Source organism: Hyperolius riggenbachi, chromosome 4 (genome assembly GCF_040937935.1).
Source record: "Hyperolius riggenbachi isolate aHypRig1 chromosome 4, aHypRig1.pri, whole genome shotgun sequence".
NCBI lineage: Eukaryota > Metazoa > Chordata > Amphibia > Anura > Hyperoliidae > Hyperolius > Hyperolius riggenbachi.
This window is the reverse complement of record NC_090649.1, coordinates 473,133,288-473,155,201: the sequence shown is the minus strand read 5'-3', so window position 1 is coordinate 473,155,201 and position 21,914 is coordinate 473,133,288. Positions and strand designations below refer to the sequence as shown.

Here is a 21,914-nt window from a genome sequence, read left to right as displayed (position 1 = left end):
AGAAAACCTCTCTCGCTCTGAAATCAGCTCCAAAAACCTCTAGCGGTTTTGGTGTGCACTGGGCCTACGAGACTGTGTGCATATTCCGAGGTGGGTAGGGAATTCCACTTTGTGTGAACTCTGCCACTTTATGAGGACATTCATTTACATATTCTCATACCCATACTGTACAGACACACATGACAACTCACAAGCACACATAAACAAATATCTACAGTGGGGATGTCACAAGATTGTTTATCTGAAGCTGCATTTGGGTTATGTTATGTGAGTTGTTAAAATGCAAATTTGTAGTGAATTAAAAATAAATAAATAAATAAATCTGAGTATGGCCCTTCCTGTTCCTCTTACGGTCCCCACATTCCAGCACTGTTCCTGGTTCAAATTTGCCACCTCTGGGACCCGAGTGCTTCAGAAGACTGGTCGCTCCATACCGCGCATGCGCAAGTGTGTGCGAGAGAGCACTCGTACATGCGCAGCACAGAGCAGCCGTTTTCAGAAGCAATCGGGGACGCAAGTGTGTGCGAGAGAGCACTCGTGCATGCGCAGCACAGAGCAGCCCATCTTCAGAAGCAATCAGGGACGCAAGTGCTTCCAAAGGCTCCTGAGGATAACCGGTAGCAGGAAAAAAGGGCGCCGGCTGAGGGTGGACGAAAAGGGCGCCGCCATAGACTTTAATGCAATTATCGCTAATACGGCAAAAAAAGCAGAAAAAAGGGGCACCACGAAAAATGTTGTTAATAACATTACAACATTATAGTTTTTAAGGTAGTTATCGTTTTAGAAGTTTACAACGGTAAAGTTTTTGCCATATTATTTCCTTAATAACTACAGATTTTACGTTTTCAAAGGTATTATCGCTAATATATGTAAAAGGGTGTTTCTGCAGAGGGAGTGGTTAGGGCTAGGCACCACCAGGGGGAGTGGTTAGGGTTAGGCACCACCTAGGCGGCGGTTAGTTTTAGGCAACACCAGGGGGGTTGGTTAGGGTTAGGCACCACCGGGTGTGGTGGTTAGGGCTAGGCACCACCAGGGGGAGTGGTTAGGGTTAGGCACCACCTAGGCGGCGGTTAGTTTTAGGCAACACCAGGGGGGTTGGTTAGGGTTAGGCACCACCGGGGGGGGTGGTTAGGGTTAGGCGCCACCAGGGGAGTGGTTAGCTTTAGGCACCGCCAGGAAGGATGGTTAGGGTTAGGTACCACCGGGGGGGGGGAGTGGTTAGGGTTAGGCACCATCTGGGGGGTTAGGGTTAGGTGCCCCCAGGGGAGTGGTTAGTTTTAGGCAACACCAGGGGGGTTGGTTAGGGTTAGGCACCACCAGGGGGGTGGTTAGGGTTAGGCACCATCTAGGCAACGGTTAGTTTTAGGCAACACCTGGGGGTGGTTAGGGTTAGGCACCACCAGGGGAGTGGTTAATTTTAGGCACCACCAGGAAGGATGGTTAGGGTTAGGCACCACCAGGGGGGGGGGTGGTTAGGGTTAGGCACCATCTGGGGGGTTAGGGTTAGGTGACCCCAGGGGAGTGGTTAGTTTTAGGCAACACCAGGGGGGGTGGTTAGAGTTAGGCACCACTGGGGGGGTTATTAGGGTCAGGCGCCACCGGGGGAGTGGTTAGTTTCAGGCACCACCAGGGGAGGGTTCTGTGTGAGGTTTGGGTTGGGTTAAGCAGTATTGACGAAAAAAAAGGAACGACATTTAAAGTTAATATTTATTCGTTATTATTTCTGGGGTTTTTTTTGGCAACAGTAATTATCACTAATAAAGCTTGAGAACGATGGTTCTCATTAGCAAATTTCATTAATACCTGGCACCAAATTCGTTAATAAGTCGGGCCCTTTTTTCACACCGCCTTTTTTTCATGCACGCGGATAAACAAAGGCATATTTGACTAGTTGCTCAAAAACAGGGTGACAGCGCTGGAACGAGAAGACAGTGAGGAAGAGGAGAGGGAAGGCTCTGGATCCTAGAGAGCTTTTCCTCCCCATAGGCGAGTATCAAACTTTTTTTTTTTAATTTTACATTTGGTTCAGTACTACTTTAACCTCCCTGGCGGTAATTCAGAACGCTAGCTGCCGGGAGCACTATGCAGAGTATAGCACGCAGCGGGCATTTTTACTCACCTCCTGGGGGATTCAGACGTCAGTAGCCATTCTCCTTCCTGTCCTCAAAGGCTCTGAATCACTCTGGTGAGATCACCGTCATTGATCTCACTAAAGTGTTACAGCGTCACCCGGAGGACGGAGGTAAAATTGCAGCGCTGGAGCCCACGGAGGTGAGTGAGACAGCTGGGGCTGCTGCTGGTGTTCTAGCAGCATGATTTTTTCCGCCTGATTTTATGGTCTGAAACCTTTTAAAAAGACCCTAAAATCCAGAAATGATCATATTGCCAGGGGGGTTGAAGGGAAACTCTGCTTTTGTTATAACATTTCCATAAACCTAACCTACAAATAGGGGCGTAGCAATAGGGGGTGCAGAGGTAGCGACCGCAACGGGGCCCTTGGGCCAGAGGGGCCCCGATTGGCCCTCCCTCAACTACAGTATTAGCTCTCTATTGGTCCTGTGCTCATAATAATCACTTCTATAGATGCTTTAAATAGTGGTAAATATTAACAAACTGTTCCCCATCCCCTTCTTGCACCTCTGACACTGTAGTTGCCATTGGCAGGTTTTGGTGGGCCGTATCAATTGTTATGTATAGAGTGATTGGGGGGCCCCATTGTAAAACTTGCATTGGGGCCCACAGCTCCTTAGCTACACCACTGCCTACAAAGCTCACCACAATCTGTCACCTGTGTACATCTCCTCACCAGTTTCCAGATACCACCCCAACCACGATCTCAGATCAGCACATGACCACCTTTTGTCCTCTTCTAGAATTACGTCCTCGCATTCACGCATACAAGATTTCTCACTGCTTCACCCCTCCTCTGGAATGCCCTTCCACAACAAATACGTCGCTCTCCAACCTTTGATATCTGTAAACGCTGCCTCAAAACTCACTTTTTCTGATAAGCATACGCTCTACCTTAGACCATTCTCCTTTGACCTAAGGCCACGTCGCACTGTTACTACATAACCTAAAAACACACTGCCTCTAGGTATGTTTATTGTATACTGCTCCACCTCTTGTTCCCCCCTTTTCCTATAAATTGTAAGCTCGCAAGGGCAGGGCTCTCTCACCCTTTTGTGTCTTGTAATTTGTGATGCATTTTATTCATCAGGTTACTTTTGTCACTGTAATTACCAAATCTGTATTTTGTATATTGGTGTATACCATTGTCTGTATTATGTACTTCATGCTTGTTTTTTTTACTTTGTACAGCACCATGGAATACGTTGGTGCTTTTTATAAATAAATAATAATGAATAATACATTTAGATGGGTGCTGCACAAATATTCTTGGCCATTTAAAATGATTGTAGGGAAAGTGTGTAACTACTGTACCGTGTATTCCTGAAAATAAGCCCTCCCCCGAAAATAAGCCCTAGCTGTATACCGTTAGAAAATTGGACGCTATGTTAGTATATGGGGAGGGGGGCAGTCTCTTACTACACCTCCCTTGTGGCTGCTTCCCCCTCCGTTCACCTGTAAATGGCTCCAGTATCCTAACATGGATACTGGAGCCATGCACACTTTTTCCACGGCGATTCCCACCACACAATTGGAAACGGGCCCTTAGGCATATCCTATTTTATGGTGCTATCTAGGCATAATGTATACTTATATAGTACTGCAAGTAAATCAATTAACAAATCATTTAGACTGGGTGCACACATAGCAGAAACGCTAGCGTTGCGTAAAACCGCTAATGGAAGTCTATGGGCTGCAGGAGAAAAGTATATAAAAACGCATATGTGTTTTTAAACCTGCTTTTTTTAAAACCCTGGTTTTGTTGCATAATGTTCATAGACGCATCAAAAACGCACATAATAAAAGTCAGTGGAAACACAATGGTATGCGTTTTTCATGCGTTTTTATATGCATTTTTTCCCCAAAATAATTTTATTTGCTGTATTTCCGCTTCCTGTTATCTTCCTAGTGATTTGCATAAATGGAAATATAAAAATGCATGGAAAACTCATACAAAACACATGCATTTTGTATATGCGAGACGCAAACTCATTAAAACGCACGCAAATGCATGAAAAACGCATCACAAACGCACCAAAAATGCAGTAAAAACGCACAAAAAGCGCACACAACATTAACATTAAACATGACATAAAACACAGCCTTTCACGCTATGTTATGCGTGCACACAGCCTTACTGAATCAGAATTAAAGTTGCCTCTTAAGGTGGCCATACACTGGTCGATTTGCCATCAGATTGACCAACAGATACATCAGAGAGGGATCGTATGGCTGCCTTTACTGCAAACAGATTGTGAATCGATTTCAGCCTGAAACCGATCACAATCTGTGAAGCTACCAACAGATACATCAGAGAGGGATCGTATGGCTGCCTTTACTGTGAAGCTACCAACAGATACATCAGAGAGGGATCGTATGGCTGCCTTTACTGCAAACAGATTGTGAATCGATTTCAGCCTTAAACCGATCACAATCTGTGAAGCTGCCGCTGCCCCCCCCCCCACTAGCTATACATTACCTACTCCGCCGGCGCGATTCCCCCGGTCTCCGCTGTCTTCTTCTCCGCGCTGGGCTCCGAGTCTGGCTGGCTTCACTGAACTTCCTGTCCAGGGGGAAGTTTAAACATTAGAGGGCGCTCTATCGTTTAAACTTCCTGTCAGGACAGGAAGTTCAGTGAAGCCAGCCAGACTCAGAGCCCAGCGTGGAGAAGAAGACAGCGGAGACCAGGGGAATCGCGCCGGCGGAGCAGGTAATGTATTGCAGCTAGCGTTGGTCGTCGGGCATTCGAACGCCGCTATCGACGCACTCCCGACCCGCCGGCGATCGAGCAAAATCTTCCGCACGGACGGATCGACAGGAATCGACGGGAACGATTCATTTCGGACGGAAATCAATCGTTCTGTCAGCGTTTACGCAATGATTTCACAGCAGATTCGATCACAGTGATCAAATCTGCTGTATATTGGCGGGAAAATCGTTAGGTGTATGGGCCCCTTAAGAGGACTGTCGTGAGCCCGGTAATTCTAGCAGTCAGCTTGTCAGATTGGCTATTAAACTGTATCATCTTCATTCCAAACTTTCTGCTTCATCTGCTGGTGAACTCTGTACAATTACTGTACTACAGGCTTTATCAACATTAGCCCCCCAGAACTGCTGCTTCGCCACTAAAATCCCAAACCTAGAGAGTTGTGACGTCACTGTACAGTTATACTATGCATGAAACATCCACCAGAGCCTTTACAATTGACCTCAATTCAATCAATCAGTAGCATCAAAAGGGAATTCACTAATAATTACCAAATGTTTTAGACCTGTTTTTAGGCCTGGTCTAAAACATTCGGTAATTAGGTCTAATTTCCGTACGAGGTCTAAAGATACTAGTAGCTATGACTGACATCCTTCTCCTGTGACGAGCTCTCCTCTGGATATAATTAAACTCTGGCATAAATAATTCAAAAAGCTCCATCCTCACGTCTAAAATACCCCACAGAAGTACTTTACCGACAGAAATCAGCTGGTCTAATCTCTGTCAGAAAAAGTGGGTGTAGTTACTCCTTGTTTGATTTTGTAAATTGTGTAATTACTGAATGTTTTAGGCCAAGTCTAAAAACAGGTCTAAAAAATGTGGTAATTATTAATAATTATTAGTGAATTCCCTTTTGATGCGACTGATTTACACCAAACCATCAGTAGACTAAAACCATCAGTAGAATAGTCTAAACGGAGGCAGGAAATTTGGGCGCATGAGGCAGGTGGACAAAAAGGCCACCGCCATTCACTGCCATAATAAATATCGTTTAATGGGTGCCCAACAGGAAAAAAGGGCGCCGCAGAAAAATAACGTTTTACAAGCGGCGCCCGGAGACTTTTAATGTTTTATAGCTGCTTCTCATGATTACACATTATTTAATGATTTATAATGTTTTAAACATTATTTTTAAACAAAAACAGTTCAATATTTTTTAAAACATTATTTTTAAACGAAAAACAGCACAATATTTAAACGTTATTAAAGGGAAGGTTCAGGGAACTCTTGAAAAAAATAAAAATCCCTATCCACTTACCTGGGGCTTCCTCCAGCCCGTGGCAGGCAGGAGGTGCCCTCGCCGCCGCTCCAGAGGCTTCCGGTCGTCTTCGGTGGCCGACCCGACCTGGCCAGGCCGGCTGCCAGGTCGGGCTCTTCTGCGCTCCATGGCCGGGCTCTTCTGCGTCCCACGCGGGCGCGCTGACGTCATCGGACGTCCTCCGGGCTGTACTGCGCAGGCGCAGAACTACTGCGCCTGCGCAGTACAGCCCGGAGGACGTCCGATGACGTCAGCATGCCGGCGTGGGACGCAGAAGAGCCCGGCCATGGAGCGCAGAAGAGCCCGACCTGGCAGCCGGCCTGGCCAGGTCGGGTCGGCCACCGAAGACGACCGGAAGCCTCTGGAGCGGCGGCGAGGGCACCTCCTGCCTGCCACGGGCTGGAGGAAGCCCCAGGTAAGTGGATAGGGATTTTTATTTTTTTCAAGAGTTCCCTGAACCTTCCCTTTAATGCTTATCACAGGGGGGGTCTTAGGTTTAGGCACCACCAGGGGGGTCTTAGGTTTAAGCACCACCAGGGGGGTCTTAGGTTTAGGCTCCACCAGGGGGGTCTTAGGTTTAAGCACCACCAGGGGGGTCTTAGGTTTAGGCTCCACCAGGGGGGTCTTAGGTTTAGGCACCACCAGGGGGGTCTAGGGGTTAGGGGTAGGTACAGAGAGGGATCTGTGTGAGAGTAGGGTTAGGTATAGTTTTAATAAAATTCTTATTAATCTTTTATAAAACTTTATTATACATTTAACTTTTTAAACAGGGAAGATTAAAGTTTTTACAATTGCCGATTTCATACACATTATTTAATGATTTATAACTTTATAAAACATTATTTTTAAGAGAAATATAGCACAATTTTTTTTTGAAACGTTATTCATGCTTATCGTTTAAAACGCTGCGCCCTTTTTTCCCGACGCCCTTTTTAACATACGCAGTCTAAACTGCGTAGTGAATTGAGGCAAAGTGTGTGGGCATAACATGGTCATCTCATACTACGGTAACTGCAAGGCTCCTCACTGCATCATGTTATGTGCTAATCCTGCCCCCTGGTGGTAGAAATGCCTCATTACTAGCTATAAATGCAGCTCCACATTCAAAGACAAAAGTACATTTCCAAATGGACCCAAAGGTTTTTTTTTTCCCCCAACGTTTTATTGAAAAGATAAGCAAAGTCATTATATAGGAAAAAGCCAATGAACCTCGCACAGGAAGCGTTACTAATCATTGCCTAGCTATCTCCTAATACTAATCCCCTGCCTCTCCCCTGCCAGAACTAGCTGAAAGTGAACTAGTTATGGCTGCACATGAGCTGGCTACCATATAACCAGTGTAAGAAGAGCCGGGACAAGGTCCTCCAGCACCCAAGGCTGAGACACTAAAGGCCACCCCTCCATCCCTCCCACCCCAGCCGTCACACACTGATTGCTATTAGACTAAGAAGCGCCCCAGGGCCCCCAACACCGTAATCTCTAGTTATCTGTCTTGCAGTCACTGCCATGTATCCCCTTTTCTTATTTCCCTCTGCTTCAAACACAATAGGGGAATGCAGTGGCATATCTAAGGAGCTGTGGGCCCCGATGCAAGTTTTACAATGGGCAGGGCCGGATTTGTACTCTTTACCACCAAAGGCCACTGTCACCAGCCGCCCCCCTTCAGTATAGGTAGCAAACTGACCCCTCCTCCTTCCCTCCAGTCCAGTATAGGTAGCAAGATGACCCCTCCCCCCTTTCCCCCCAGTATAGGTAGCCAGATGGCTCTTTTAATCCCTCCTTTTCTTACCCCCTTTCAGTATAGGTAGCCAGCTCACCTTCGCACTGCAGCAGCCATCAGTGTCACTCATTTCTCCGCTCGTCTCCAGTGCCAAAGCTTCCTCTTCCTTTCCATCTCCAATGCTGCCCAAGTCCATAGCCACCGGCCACAATGCAGACGTGCATAGAGAGCAAGGTGGCTGCAGCACAGGCAGCTAGCGGCAGAGTACCATTGTCAGGCGCTCGCCTGATCTCCCCGCATTGCAGCATTTGCAAGCTTGCAAATGCTGCACCAGTTTAGCTCTGCTGCTTTGGTGCCCTTGCTCCTGCGGTGCCCTAGTCCATGGCCTAGGATACCTTGGCCTAAATCCGGCCTTGACAATGGGGCCCCCCAAGCACTCTATACATAACAATTGATATGGCGCACCAAAACCTGCCAATGGCAACTACAGTGTCAGGGGAGCAAGCTGGGGATGGGAAACAGTTTCTTAATGATTACCACTATTCAAAATATCTATAGAAGTGTTTATTATGAGCACAGGACCAATAGAGAGCTTATACTGTAGTTGAGGCAGGGCCCTTTGGGGCCCCTCTGGCCCAAGGGTCCTGGTGCGGTCGCAACCTCTGCAACCCCTATTGCTACGCCCCTGGGGGAATGACAGCTGAGTGAGTTGGTCCCCCCCCCCTTTCACTGCACCCTGAGGCTGAAGCCTCTCGCCTCTGCCTCGACCCAGCCCTGAGTGTAAGTCCCCATATACAGTATAAAAGAAAATGTAGTCTGAAGCCCCCATATAACAAGTGTACCCCCTGTCTCCATATTACAAGTGCTGCCCCTCATTGTTATTATTATGTATTTATGTAGTGCCGACATCGTCCACAGCACTGTACAGAGTATATTGTCTTGTCACTGACTGCCCCTCAGAGGGGCTCACAATCTAATCCCTACTGCAGTCCTATGTCTATGTATGTATCGTGTAGTGTTTTGTAGTCTGGGGCCAATTTAGGGGGAAGCCAGTTAACTTATCTGTATGTTTTTTGGGATGTGGAAGGAAACCGGAGTGCCCAGAGGAATATTTATAAATCAATAATAATAATAATCACCTTAGGTGGCTTTGCCTCGGGTCAGGTGTGTTCTAACTGACTAGCTTTTGTTATTTAGCTGAATAAACCTTACATAAACATAAGATCCTTGTACTGTATACCGTATATAAATGGAACCAGTGGCAACAATGCACTTTGCGACAGATTGTAATGCCAGGCTTTGCCACCAGGAGACAGCAAAGGATCTAAATATCACAAGCAAATGCTTACCGTAGTACAGTATAATAGTGTGATATTAAAGAGGAACTGTCACGAAACATTTAAAACACATACAAATAAGAAATACATTTCTTCCAGAGTAAAATGAGCCATAAATTACTTTTCTCCTATGTTGCTGTCACTTACAGTAGGTAGTAGAAATCTGACATTACCGACAGATTTTGGGCTAGCCCATCTCTCCATAGGGGATTCTCAGCATGGCCTTTATTCGTTATAAAGACATTCCTTGGAAAACATTTATACAAAGTTGCTAGCCAGCCTCCCTGCTCGCTGCACACTTTTTTGGCAGTTGGACAGTGCGACTGCTATTCAATAAGTGCTTTTAAAAATAAAGAAAACCATGAGAACCTCCCATGAGAAGATGGGCTAGTCCAAAATCTGTCGGTAATGTCAGATTTCTACTACTTACTTTAAGTGACAGCAACATAGGAGAAAAGTAATTTATGGCTCATTTTACTCTGGAAGAAACGTACTTCTTATTTGTATATGTTAACATGTATTTTAGGTCCTTTAATGCTTGTTTGAAAGATGGAGCCACTGAACTAAGACAAGAAGGCTCCACATGAAGCATCTAGGATAGGCTACATTTGGCAGTTTTATGTCCTCCAAGGGGGTCACAACGCAACAATGAACCGATGGAAACCGCCGCCGAAAGGTTACCAAATGCTTCTCTGTTTGGTAGCCGAGAAGCATTTCATTTCACTCCCTGAAAAAGATTTATACAAAGATGCTGGCCAGCCTCCCTGCTCACCGCACACTTTTTGGCAGTTGGTCGGACCAACTGAGATTCACTAAGTGCATTTTAAAAATAATGGTACGTACACACCTGCGATAACGATCGTTCGTTAGGAACGATAGTTCCATGACGAACGATAGTTGGACGAGCAGAGCAGTAAATGCAAATTAGGCAACTGAGAACGTAGCGCAGCGATTGTTATTGCAGAAACGAACGATCAGGGGCAGCACGGTGGCATAGTGGTTAGCGCTCTTGCCTTGCAACACTGGGTTCCCGGTTCAAATCCCAGCAAGGTCAACATCTGCAAGGAGTTTGTATGTTCTCCCCGTGTCTGCGTGGGTTTCCTCCGGGCACTCCGGTTTCCTCCCACATTCCAAAAAAAAAAACATACAGATAAGTTCATTGGCTTCCCCTAAAATTGGCCCTAGACTATGATACATGCACTACACGATATATGCATAGACATATGACTATGGTAGGAACTAGATTGTGAGCCCCTATGAGGGACAGTTAGCGAAGAGACAATATATGCTCTGTACAGCGCTGCGTAATATGTTGGCGCTATATAAATACTTAAATAAATAAATAAATAAATAAATAGATCAGTGAAGAATGGTTGCGTGCGCACACGGATATGACGTAATTAATGTTTTACAAAACATTTGGATTAACAGCAAGATTGATGTTTTTTTTTTCAAAATTCTCACAGAACGATTGTTACCAAACAAAATACTCTGGAAATACGTAGGTTCCAGCTATATGCGCATTTGCGCACTACATTCTGTAACGATCGTTCTTGCACAATTGCTGTACACACCTTTCTTTAACAGCGATGATCGCGCAATAGGATCCAACTTGTTGCAATGGTGCAATGATTGCACTGTCCTCGCTCTCCTTATCGATCGCTTCTGATCGCGACGGAAAGAACTTTATGTAATTGTCGGACAAGCGATCGTTAATTGGTGTTTACGAACGATCGTTATCGCAAGTGTGTACGCAGCATAAGGCAATCCTTGTGACCCTCCATGTGGAGATGGACTAGTCCAAAACCTGTCGGTTCTGTCAGATTTTTACTACTTACTGTAAGTGACAGCATCATAGGAGAAAAGTAATTTATAGCTCATTTTACTCTGGAAGAAACTTACTTCTTATTTGTATGTGTTTACATGTATTTTACATTTTAAGATTTTCGCGACAGTGGTCCTTTAATGAACAGGGAAGTAGAGAAGGACGGGGCACATGGAAATGCTGGAATACACCATTCATACTGCAATTCTGCCAACTCCACTCAAACTAAGAAGAGAGATTTTCTTTACTCAGATTAAACTATGAACGTATTTCTTGTGTCCCTATAATGAATCAGTGATATTGTCACCACAGACTCCGCCATCATATCACTACAAAAACTCCTAGCTGTAAGGCAATACTATGTGTTTTCTTTTCTTGGAGATCATTAAAGAGACCATGTACTGAAAAAAAGTTTCCCTGGGGGGTACTCACCTCGGGAGGGGGAAGCCTCAGGGTCCCAATGAGGCTTCCCCCTCCCCTGTAGCTGCAGGCAGTCCAGCGTTGGCTCCCCCCGAAGCGTCCCGGAATCCTCCCTCGACAAGACTGACAAGCTAGATTTATTTACCTTCCCTGGCTCCAGCGGGTGGCGCTGTTGCGGCTCTCAACAAGGAAATAGACGGAAATAGACGATCTCCATCGGGTCCACTCTACTGAGCGGAACTGACGGAGATCGGCTTATTCCGCCTATCTCCGAGCGGAGAGCTGATACTGCACCTGCGCTGGAGCCGGGAAGGTAAATATTTACATCCCTGCTGTTCGGAGGGGCACAGCGAGACCGCCGTGGGACACAGGACGACGGGGGAAGCCTCGATAGGATCCGGAGGCTTCCCCCACCCGAGGTGAGTACCTCCCATGGGAACATTTCCTCGTTACAGGTTTTCTTTAAAGGGACCCTGAACAGACAATAAAAATAGAATTTGAACTTACCTGGGGCTTCCTCCAGCCCTCCTGTAGCCTGCGAGGTACCTCGGCAACATCCGGGTCCCCTCCTTTCTCACACTGGCAGCTCTGGTAGCGCATGACTTTGCCAGGAATCATGCACAACTGCCCATCTGCGCGCCCATCTCGAATGCACCCGTCACCATAAGCGTTCTGCGCAACCGCAGTCCTGGAAAGGATGAACAGCGCTTGTGCAGAACGCTTACGGGGACAGGCGCGTGATTGAGCCAGGAATGCGGACGAGCCATGCACGCACAGTTCCACGACTCCCGCCGAAGTCGCGCGTTACTGGAAGGAGAACAGAGGGACCCAGGGGGTGCCAAGGGACCTTGCGGGCTACAGGAACAGTTCCGATTCCATTTTTATTGTCTGTTCCGGGTCCCTTTAACCATTTTAGCCACAAGGAAGTGAGTCTCATGTCCGTGGCTGCTGCTGCTACAGCCGCAGGGAGGTGTGCACTTTGCGGGGGTCTGCACGCGATCGCAATGGTCACAGAGACGGGCGGATCGCTGAAAACCAGTCTTATCACCTGAACGATAGTCTGTACACACGCCGGATTTGAGGTGCGAATGACGGAACGAATGACGGAACGTTCAAACGATGGGTCGTTTGCAAAAATCCGACGTGTGTATGGGCCTTAACCCTCAATCTCCCCTGGTGGTGCCTAACCCTAAGACCCCCCAGGTGGTGCCTAACCTTAAGACCCCCCCTGGTGGTGCCTAACCCTAAGACCACCCTGGTGGTGCCTAACCCTAAATCTCCCCTGGTGGTGCCTAACCCTAAATCTCCCCTGGTGGTACCTAACCCTAAATCTCCACTGGTGGTGCCTGACCCTAAGACCCCCCTTAGTGATCACTTTATTGTGTGGATAATGTTTTACAAATAGTGACTGTAAAAATTATATTACAACTTACTTACTGATCACTTTATTATGTGGATAATAATGTTTTACAACAGTAAGTGATACAATTTTTAATAATGTTTTAGTTAAATATGATACATATGTTTAGTATATTTGTAAATGTAATTCGTCACAGGCGCATTTTGAAAACTTAAATCATCACAAGCGCAGTTTGAAAACGTTAATAATCTCCGGGCGCCCTTTTTTTCCTGTTTGGCGCCCGTCAAACGATATTTCTAATGGTAGAAAATGGTGGCGCCCTTTTTGTCCACTTGCCTCATGCGCCCAAATTTCCTGCTTCCGGGGACATCAGACAGTGCAGTCTATGCAATTCTGATGTCCCTACAGATCACATAGAATCGGGTAGCCTAAAACGCAGCTGAAAATGCAAACGTGGCTAAGAGGCCTTACTATATAATTTAATTATAACCAATATTTGAGTTGACGGTAAAAGCATTGCCTCTTTGTGTTGAAAATGATGTCGTTTTTTTTTGTGCTGATAAACAGGGATGCTCATTCGGATTCTGCAGAAATCAAATTTCCGCATTTCTGATTGGAACTTGGAAATCAGATTTCTGTAGAAATACCACATTATCGCAACTTTTTTAGACCAATCACAAAACTCGGAAGCATTGGACCAATCAGAGAATGCAAAAAATTACCCCCAAAAAAAGACTCACTGGAAATCTGCGGAATCGGTAATCGGAATTGGCGGAAAATCTGACTTTCCACAGAACCGGAAATCTGCATTTGTGACCATCCCTACAAATAAAAACAGTAGCATCAAGTCCAGTACTTTTGGCTGTTGCTGTTACGAGAGCATTATACACAGCTACAGTCATCGCCTCTTTAAGGACCACTATCGCGAAAAAAGTAGGCAGTTAAAATCTGACAGAACCAACAGTTTTTGGGCCAGTCCATCTCCTCATGGGAGATTCTCAGGCTGCATTTCCACTTGTGCGGTGCGAATCGCCACAGTAAAAATTCGCATGCGGATGCGAATTTCGCATGCGGGTGTATGCGAATTTTCATGCGAAGTCGCATGCGAATTCGCATGGATGACGATGTATGCGAATTTAACCATGGCAGTGCTGGTGTGCTTTTTCCATTGTTTCTATGCGAATTTGCATGAAAATTCGCATACCTAAACCGCATGCGAATTTCCTATTAAATGCATTGTATGCGATTCGCATAGCGGTATGCGGTATGCGAATTCTGATGGCTCTGCCACCTGAATTTTTTCTGCACAGAAAAACGCACAGGAATCCTGACGAGTGGAAACAGTCCCATTCACTTGTATTGCTATGCGAATTTGCATGCGAAAAACGCATGCGAATTCGCGATAGTGGAAATGAGCCCTCAGGGTTTTCTTTGTTTTCAACAGCATTTCCTGAACAGCAGTTGCAAAGGCTAACTGACAAAATAGTGTGCAAGTGAGTAGGAAGGCTGGTATCTTACTATGTTGGCAGTTAAACTGCTGTTCAGGAAATGCTGTTGAACCCCCCTAAAGACCAGGCCATTTTTTGTTAAATTAGCCGCACAACTCAGCACACAAGTGATTCCCCCCCTTCCATTTCTCCCCACCAACAGAGCTCTCTGTTGGTGGGGTCAAAGCACCCACAGGTATGTTTGTTTATTTTTTATAAATATTTATTTATTACATTTTGCTATTTTTTTTTATTTATGCCACTCTCCCTCCCTCCCCCTGTCAGCCTATCACTGCCGATCGCTCCTGTATCCCCAGGAGGACAGTCGTGTCACACGGCTGTCCCCAGTACAGCGCTGCCTTATGCTGGGTACACACGATGAGATTTCCCGTTCGATTCCCGGATCGATTCGATTAAATCAAACATGTTCGATTGGATTTCGATCGATTTTTTCATGACAGGTATGCAAAATCGACGGAAAAAACGATCGAAATCCAATCGAACATGTTTGATTTAATCGAATCGATCCGGGAATCGAATGGGAAATCTCATCGTGTGTACCCAGCATTAGATCGCAGCACTGTACAGCCTAGTCTAACAGTCTCCGAGCGGCGATCACCGCTGGGAGACTGAAGGCGGGGCGGAGCTCCGCCTACCAAGCAGAGATGTGCGCGCATAAGTGCTCACGATCGCCTGCAAAAGCCAGCCCCAGGACTTGACGCCAATTGGCGTTAGGCGGTCCTGGGGCTGCCGCCGCTGTCACGCCCATTAGGTAGTTAAACAGTTGATTTAACAAATACAATGCTGCCAAACAGAAACAAAGACGAAAAAATCATAGCATTGCACAGCGCAGTGTGACGGGTGACAGGCACGTGGCCGGTCTTATTCCATCAACAGGACTTTATGTTGATTAGTGAGGGTGTAACTGAAAGAGTTTAATAGCTAGTTTACTTTAAATCTATTCTTGTAAAACACAGTGATTAGGAAAGTATGGGAGGAGGCCATAAACTGTCTGACCCCAGGCCTCCCTCTCTGGGCCAAGCCTACAATATCCTTCTCAAACTAAACATTACCCATAAGTACGTTCTGAAAGATCGTCTTCCACATCAAGAGCAGCTTCACCTACAGCTGTTATTCTCATATTGGCCTCAATTCACTAAGCGTTATCAAACACTTTACCGAACGTTTGATAATTTACCTCATAGGTAAAATCTCATTTTGAAATTACTAAGGTGTTATAGATCTATTGAACGTTTCGATAAAACATTCGATAAATATATAACACCTTAGTAAATTCAAAATGAGATTTTACCCATGAAGTAAATTATCAAACGTTCGGTAAAGTGTTTGATGAAGCTTAGTGAATTGAGGCCATTGTGTTAGTTTTGGTTAGGGGAATGCCCAAAGTGGGGCTGTCCCTAGTATGAAGCCCCCTAAATCATGTGATCAATCAGGTGGCAACATCTAGGGCAGGGGTGTCAAACTCCATCACACAAGGGGCCAAAATCTGAAACACGGTGGGCCACGTTGTTTATTAACATTTAATGGGGAGGGGCACCCTAACAATATCTGATACAATACCTGAATGTGGCCCATCCACTGATGTGCTCCTCTGAATGGGAAGGTATCATATTGTTGCCTGCGGTAAAAGAAAGGTGGCAGTGGAGAGCAGCAGCCTGTGTTGTATACGGTATTCCACAAATCTGCTCTCAACCAGAAGTTGCAAGTGTATTGCGGGATACCCAGGCCAGTGAATAGGGTTGGAGTGGAGGGTGTGGCAGCTCCAAAAAACAGCTGTCTTGCTTAACCATTTAATGACAATGTAACGCATTAAAACGTCATGCTTTAGCCTATTAACGGCAACATGACGTTTTAATACGTTGTGCATTCCCGCCGCCGCTCCGCACGTGTCCGCGCCGCTACCGCCGCCGTTTCCGTCGGGATCCCTTGTTAAGTGATTGGGGAAGAGGACCGAGCGGTTCTCTACCCAAACGCAATGCCTGAAGTGAATGGACGTGACCGCGAACAGCGGCCACCTCCATTCATAAAACAGGAAACTGTTTACGTTAAATAAAGTGTAAAAAAAATAAAAGTGATCACTTCCTTAATGGGAGAGTGTTCACTAGCGCCATCTTGTGGCCAAAAAGTATATTACACATACAAGCACAAACATACTATGTAAAATACATAATACTAATAAAATAAATAAATTACATTTCCACCCCCCCCCCCCATTTAAAAAAACACTTGTAAAAAAAAAATCTGCTTAAAATCACTAAATAGTTGACTGAGGGAAAATTAATTTTATTTTATTACATAGGAGTTTGTAATTATGGCTAAAATAAAAATAAAAAAAAAAACAGAAAAATAACACCTATATTTCAAAATAATATATTGTCGCAATACATTGTGATAGGGACATAATTTAAACAGTTTAATAATCGGGACAACTTGGCAAATAAAAAGTGTTGGTTTTATTCACAGGAGAATGTTTAATTTTAAAACTATAATGGCTAAAAACTGAGAAATAATGATTTTTTTTCCATTCTTTCTGTATTTTTCCCATAAAATGCATTTAGAATAAAAAAATTCTTAGCAAAATGTACTACCCACAGAAAGCCTAATTGGTGGCGAAAAAAACGAGGTATAGATCAATTTCTTGTGATAAGTAGTAATAAAGTTATTAGGGAATAAAAGGGAGGAGCATGGACAGGTGAAAATTGCTCTGGTCCGTTAGGGTAAAAACCCTTGGGGGTGAACTGGTTAAAGTGAATCTCCGGACTAAAAATCTACTTAGCAGCACTGAAAAGGCTTGGTGTTTCTTTAACAGTTTCACAGCATCAGAACTTTGTTTTTCTTACCAAAGCATCATTTTAGCTGCATTTTTAGCTAAGCTCCACCCGTCAAAGAAAACTGCCAGGGCTTTTTTTCTCTGATGCTGTGCAAAGCATGATGGGATTTCATATGTTGTTATTCATGTTGCCTAGCAACTGGGAGGGGTGATCAGCACACAGGACAGTTGAAACTGTCTCATGCTCCCTGTCACCTCCTTTCAACCAAAAAGTTGGCTGCCCTCATGAAATCCCAAACATTTGCCTGTTCTTTTAAAACAGGGTGGGTAAGAGAATATATTACCTATCTATTTTAATTAACATAACTAATGTAACTTAATTACAGTATGTTTGTTCCTCTTTAAAAAGACTACCGGCTTGCAGCTTTCAGTGGTATGAATGGGAACGCCAAAGATGCCATGCTTTTAAAGAGACTCTGAAGCAAGTCTAAATTAACTTTTTAAACTTGTAGCCAGAAGTAGAACTATAAGCCTGATAAACCGCTACTATCCCGCGTCAAAACGAGGGGTTTATACCCCCCAAAACCCCCCAGCAAAATCCACGACTTTCTTGGTCGTGGATTTTGCTGCCCGGGGAGGCAGAGCTTTAAGCTGTAGCTCTGCCTCCATGCACGTCAATCGCAACGCGGATCTCCGCCTCTCCCTCACCCCTCTCAGTGAAGGCAGATTGAGAGGGGTGGGGAGAGGCGGCGATCAGCGGGGATTAAGGCGCTGAGAGGCAGAGCTACAGCCATTAGCTCTGTCTCATTCAGGAAGCGCTCCCTGGAGTTAGGAGAGGGGATTTGGGGGGTATAAACCCCTCGCTTTGCCGCGGGATAGCGGTGGTTTAGCAGGCTTATAGTTCTGCTTCTGGCTATAAGTTAAAAAAGTGAATTTAGACTCACTTCAGAGTCTCTTTAAATGCATGCCGCTAATGTGCCCAAACAGTAGACCTATACTACAAATCACAATGGGTGATGGGGAGGGTGCATGTATTTAGAGATAAAACTAAAACATGTAAGGATGGGCACTGTCACTTAAATATATTGTCACTCTACCAGGAAATGAGTGAAAAAAGATATACATGTGTACGAGCCATACATCTGCAATGGTCTGCCGTCTCCATGGAAATGGGCCCTTCCTCTCCAACCCTGTACCACTAAAATACGGTGTACCTCAGGGCGCAATATTATCCCCTTTACTTTTCACCATATACATGCTGCCACTTGGAGAAATCATACAAAAACATGGCCTGACATATCATTGCTATGCTGATGACACCCAGCTATATTGGTCATTCAAACCTGACGTCACAGACCCTACTCCACAAATAAACTCATGCTTAGCTGAGCTTCAGGAGTGGATGAATATGAATTGGCTAAAACTTAATGCTGACAAAACTGAGGTCCTTGTTATCGAGGGCCAGGGCTCAACAGCAAAGCAGCCCCAGTCTCAACCAACACCGCTAAGGATAGGGAGCTCAGACCTGAAAAACTCAGCCTGGGAGTACTGATTGATGGGAAATTAAGCTTCAGGAATCAAATCTCAGCTGTTGTGAAACATTATATAATAAAACACTTCAGCGCGGGCTCACTTATGTCCACCACCGAGAACACCATAAAAACAGATGCGCTTACCAGATCCTTACAGACCTTAATTACAGGGTCTGTAATATGGCTTTATGAGGACAGCAGCAGGTGTCTTCACAGCCGGCCTCCTCTCCAGTTTGAACAGAATAACTCAAATCCTCATATGCAGTATTTCACCAAAATAGAAGCATGCAAAAAACAATGCACATCTAAGCGTATCTGTAGCAATTTTAATGTAGCGCAATAAAACAGCATAAAAAGTTTTAAAAGGGGTCACTCACATCAGGGTCCTTGTTACAGGGACCCACAGAGAAGACAGCACATAGATCATAGGACGCCGTCCAGCCACACGTCCGCAGCCCTGCCTCTCAGCGCGTCTATCTCTCAGTCTGCCTTCACTGAGAGGGGCGGGGAGAGGCGGAGATCCGCCGCTGATAGACACGCATGGGGCAGAGCTACAGCTCATAGCTCTGCCTCCATGAGCATCAAAATCTACAACCAAGTTGGTTGTGGATTTTGCAGGGGGGGATTTGGGGGGTAAAGACCCCTCGTTCTGCCACGGGATAGCGGTGTTTTAGCAGGGGCAAACATGCACGTGTAGAATATAAGGGAAAAAGCGAGTTTTATTCTCGCTTCAGAGTCTCTTTAAAGGGATACTGTAGGGGGTCGGGGGAAAAGGAGTTGAACTTACCCGGGGCTTCTAATGGTCCCCCACAGACATCCTGTGCCCACGCAGCCAGTCACCGATACTCCGGCTCGCCTCCGGTTCACTTCTGGAATTTCAGACTTTAAAGTCTGAAAACCACTGCGCCTGTGTTGCCATGTCCTCAATCCCACTGATGTCTCCAGGAGCGTACTGCGCAGACACAGACCATACTGGGCCTGCGCAGTATGCTCCTGGTGACATCAGCAGGATCGAGGACATGGCAACGCAGGCGCAGTGGTTTTCAGACTTTAAAGTCTGAAATTACAGAAGTGAACCGGAGGCGGGGCCGGAGCATCGGTGAGTGGCTACGCGGGCACAGGGTGTCTGCGGTGGACCATTAGAAGCCTCCGGTAAGTTCAACTCATTTTCCCCCGACCCCCCTACAGTGTCCCTTTAAGTGTCACTGCCTATTTATGTGCCTATTTATATGTTGTTGGGTTTTTTTTTCGTATTAATGGAGATGGGGCTTCATCCAACATTTTTCTGGGTAGGCCTACTTAGACTGCTGTTAAGTTCATGTAAATGTGGCTCTACCCATGACCACACCCACATTCTGGTGCATGGACACACCCATTTCTGTCTGGAGTGCCCAAAGTGCCCCAGATCTCTTATGTTCCTAGCAACGCCCCTGCTGCACGCGTTGCCGTCCGGATTTCGCCAATGCGTGCGGAAGGCCGACATGCACAACATCAGACATTGCATAGACTGCACTGTCTGATGTTCACACTGCATGCGTTCCGGATCAGCCTGCCTGTTAACAGCCTGCTCAGGAATCATTATAGCTGAGTCTTCTCTGATGTCTTTTCGAACCCAAGCCCGCCCCCTTCTGGCTCTGCTTTCCTGTTCTGTATACTTGCAGCATCACAGAGAGCTGCAGATGGGAGGAGCTGCTAATTTAACGGTATATTGAAAAACGTTTTTTTTCATTTACATTTGTTAGTCATAAGAGGTTTTTAGAAATGGTGATTTCATTTTGCACACAGTCCACTAAATAATATGCTTTTCTGATGAACTGTGTTGTGCATGGAGTTTTAGTAAAAAAAAAATGGCACACCAGAGCGGCGAAAATAGCAGGTATAGTATTTATTTTGTAAAATCTATCGGGGGATATGTTTATTTTGTGTCAAAGCGTTGATCTCTGGTTTCCTTTAAACCAGTACCAATGAATCGATAAGACGCTATGGAATGAAAGGGGTGTCTTAAAAATAAAACGCAATGATAAAGTAGTGCAGCGCAGTATGAGATATCAGGCCAGTTTTATTCTATAATTAAAACTTTTTGTCGATTACTGAGGGTGTGACTTCAAGAACTTAATAACTACCTTACTTTAAATCACGTACTGTAAAACGGAATCATTATGAAAGTTTGGGAAGTGGCCATAAACTGCCTGACCCCAGGCCTCCCTTTCTCTACCGCCCCCACCAGGTCCTTCATAATCAGTATTGGTACATTTGTACAAAGTACCCAGATAGCTCAGGATGACCCAGAACCAGTAGGTTAGTATAGGGGGCTAAAAGAGACCGAAAAAAGCCGTTACTAAAAATCAATGCTGAATTTAGCCTTTTTAAAGAAAATCTGTACCTAAAAAAAGTTCCCCTAAGGGGTACTCACCTATCGAGGCTTCCCCCGTCCTCCTGTGTCCCACGGCGCAGCGATAGATCTCCCCGAACGGCGGGGATGTAAATACTTACCTTCCCGGCTCCAGCGCAGTATGGGTTCTCCACTCGGAGATAGGCGGAAATAGACGATCGCTGTCCACTCTATTGTGCAGGCGCAAGTCTCCTGCATCTGCGTAGTAGCGCAGACGCGACAGAGATCGTCTGTTTCCACCTATCTCCGTGCTTAGAGCCGCAACAGCGCCCCCGCTGGAGCCAGAAAGGTAAATATTGCACAGCCTGACAAATTGTTGGCTGTGCGTTCCGTGGGCTGCAGCGAGACCGCCGTAAGACACAGGAGGGCAGGGGAAGCCAAAATAGGATCCAGAGGCTTCTCTCTACTGAGGTGAGTACCCTTTTTTCATTACAGAGAACTATTAGCCATGCAATGGATTGAAAAAAACCCACATAAGCAAGTAGATAATTACTTGCTCTACTTACATAACAGATGTATTACACTGTCCACGTTTTAATCCCAAATTAAAAACACGAATGAAATTCAGAGAATTCTGTTCCTGGTAGGGGCCATCTTGGGTCCCATAGGAAAAAGCATTCCCCCCTCGGCATCCCTTCTCCTACCCGCACTATTATAGAGCAGAGTGGGGAGGGATAAAGGCAGCTCAGACAGACTCACCTATTAATGGTTCCAAGCGCTGGAGTTCCCGTCTATAATCTCTGCACTACCACCGGCGGTAGTGCAGAGATTGTAGACGGGAACTCTAGTGCCTGGAACCAAACGTTGGTGAGTCTGTGTGCGCTGCTTTTATCCCTCCCCGCTCTGCTTTATAATAGTGTGTGTAGGAGAGGGGATGCCGAGAGGGCATGCGGGG

The 21,914-nt window shown here is 45.7% G+C and overlaps 1 protein-coding gene across 3 annotated transcripts in view; it reads left to right on the top strand.

Annotated features, from left to right (window-relative positions):
- The window catches only part of SLC30A10 (solute carrier family 30 member 10), a 96,974-nt gene that overhangs the window by 32,439 nt on the left and 42,621 nt on the right, over positions 1-21,914 (top strand). Inside the window, exon 1 of one of the 3 annotated variants that reach the window (XM_068232912.1) lies at positions 14,421-14,500. The exons of the other annotated variants lie outside the window; for them this stretch is intronic. The gene's annotated coding sequence lies outside the window, so the exon portion shown is untranslated. Of the gene's footprint in view, positions 1-14,420; positions 14,501-21,914 lie in introns of those variants that run through there. 3 annotated transcript variants of the gene reach the window in all.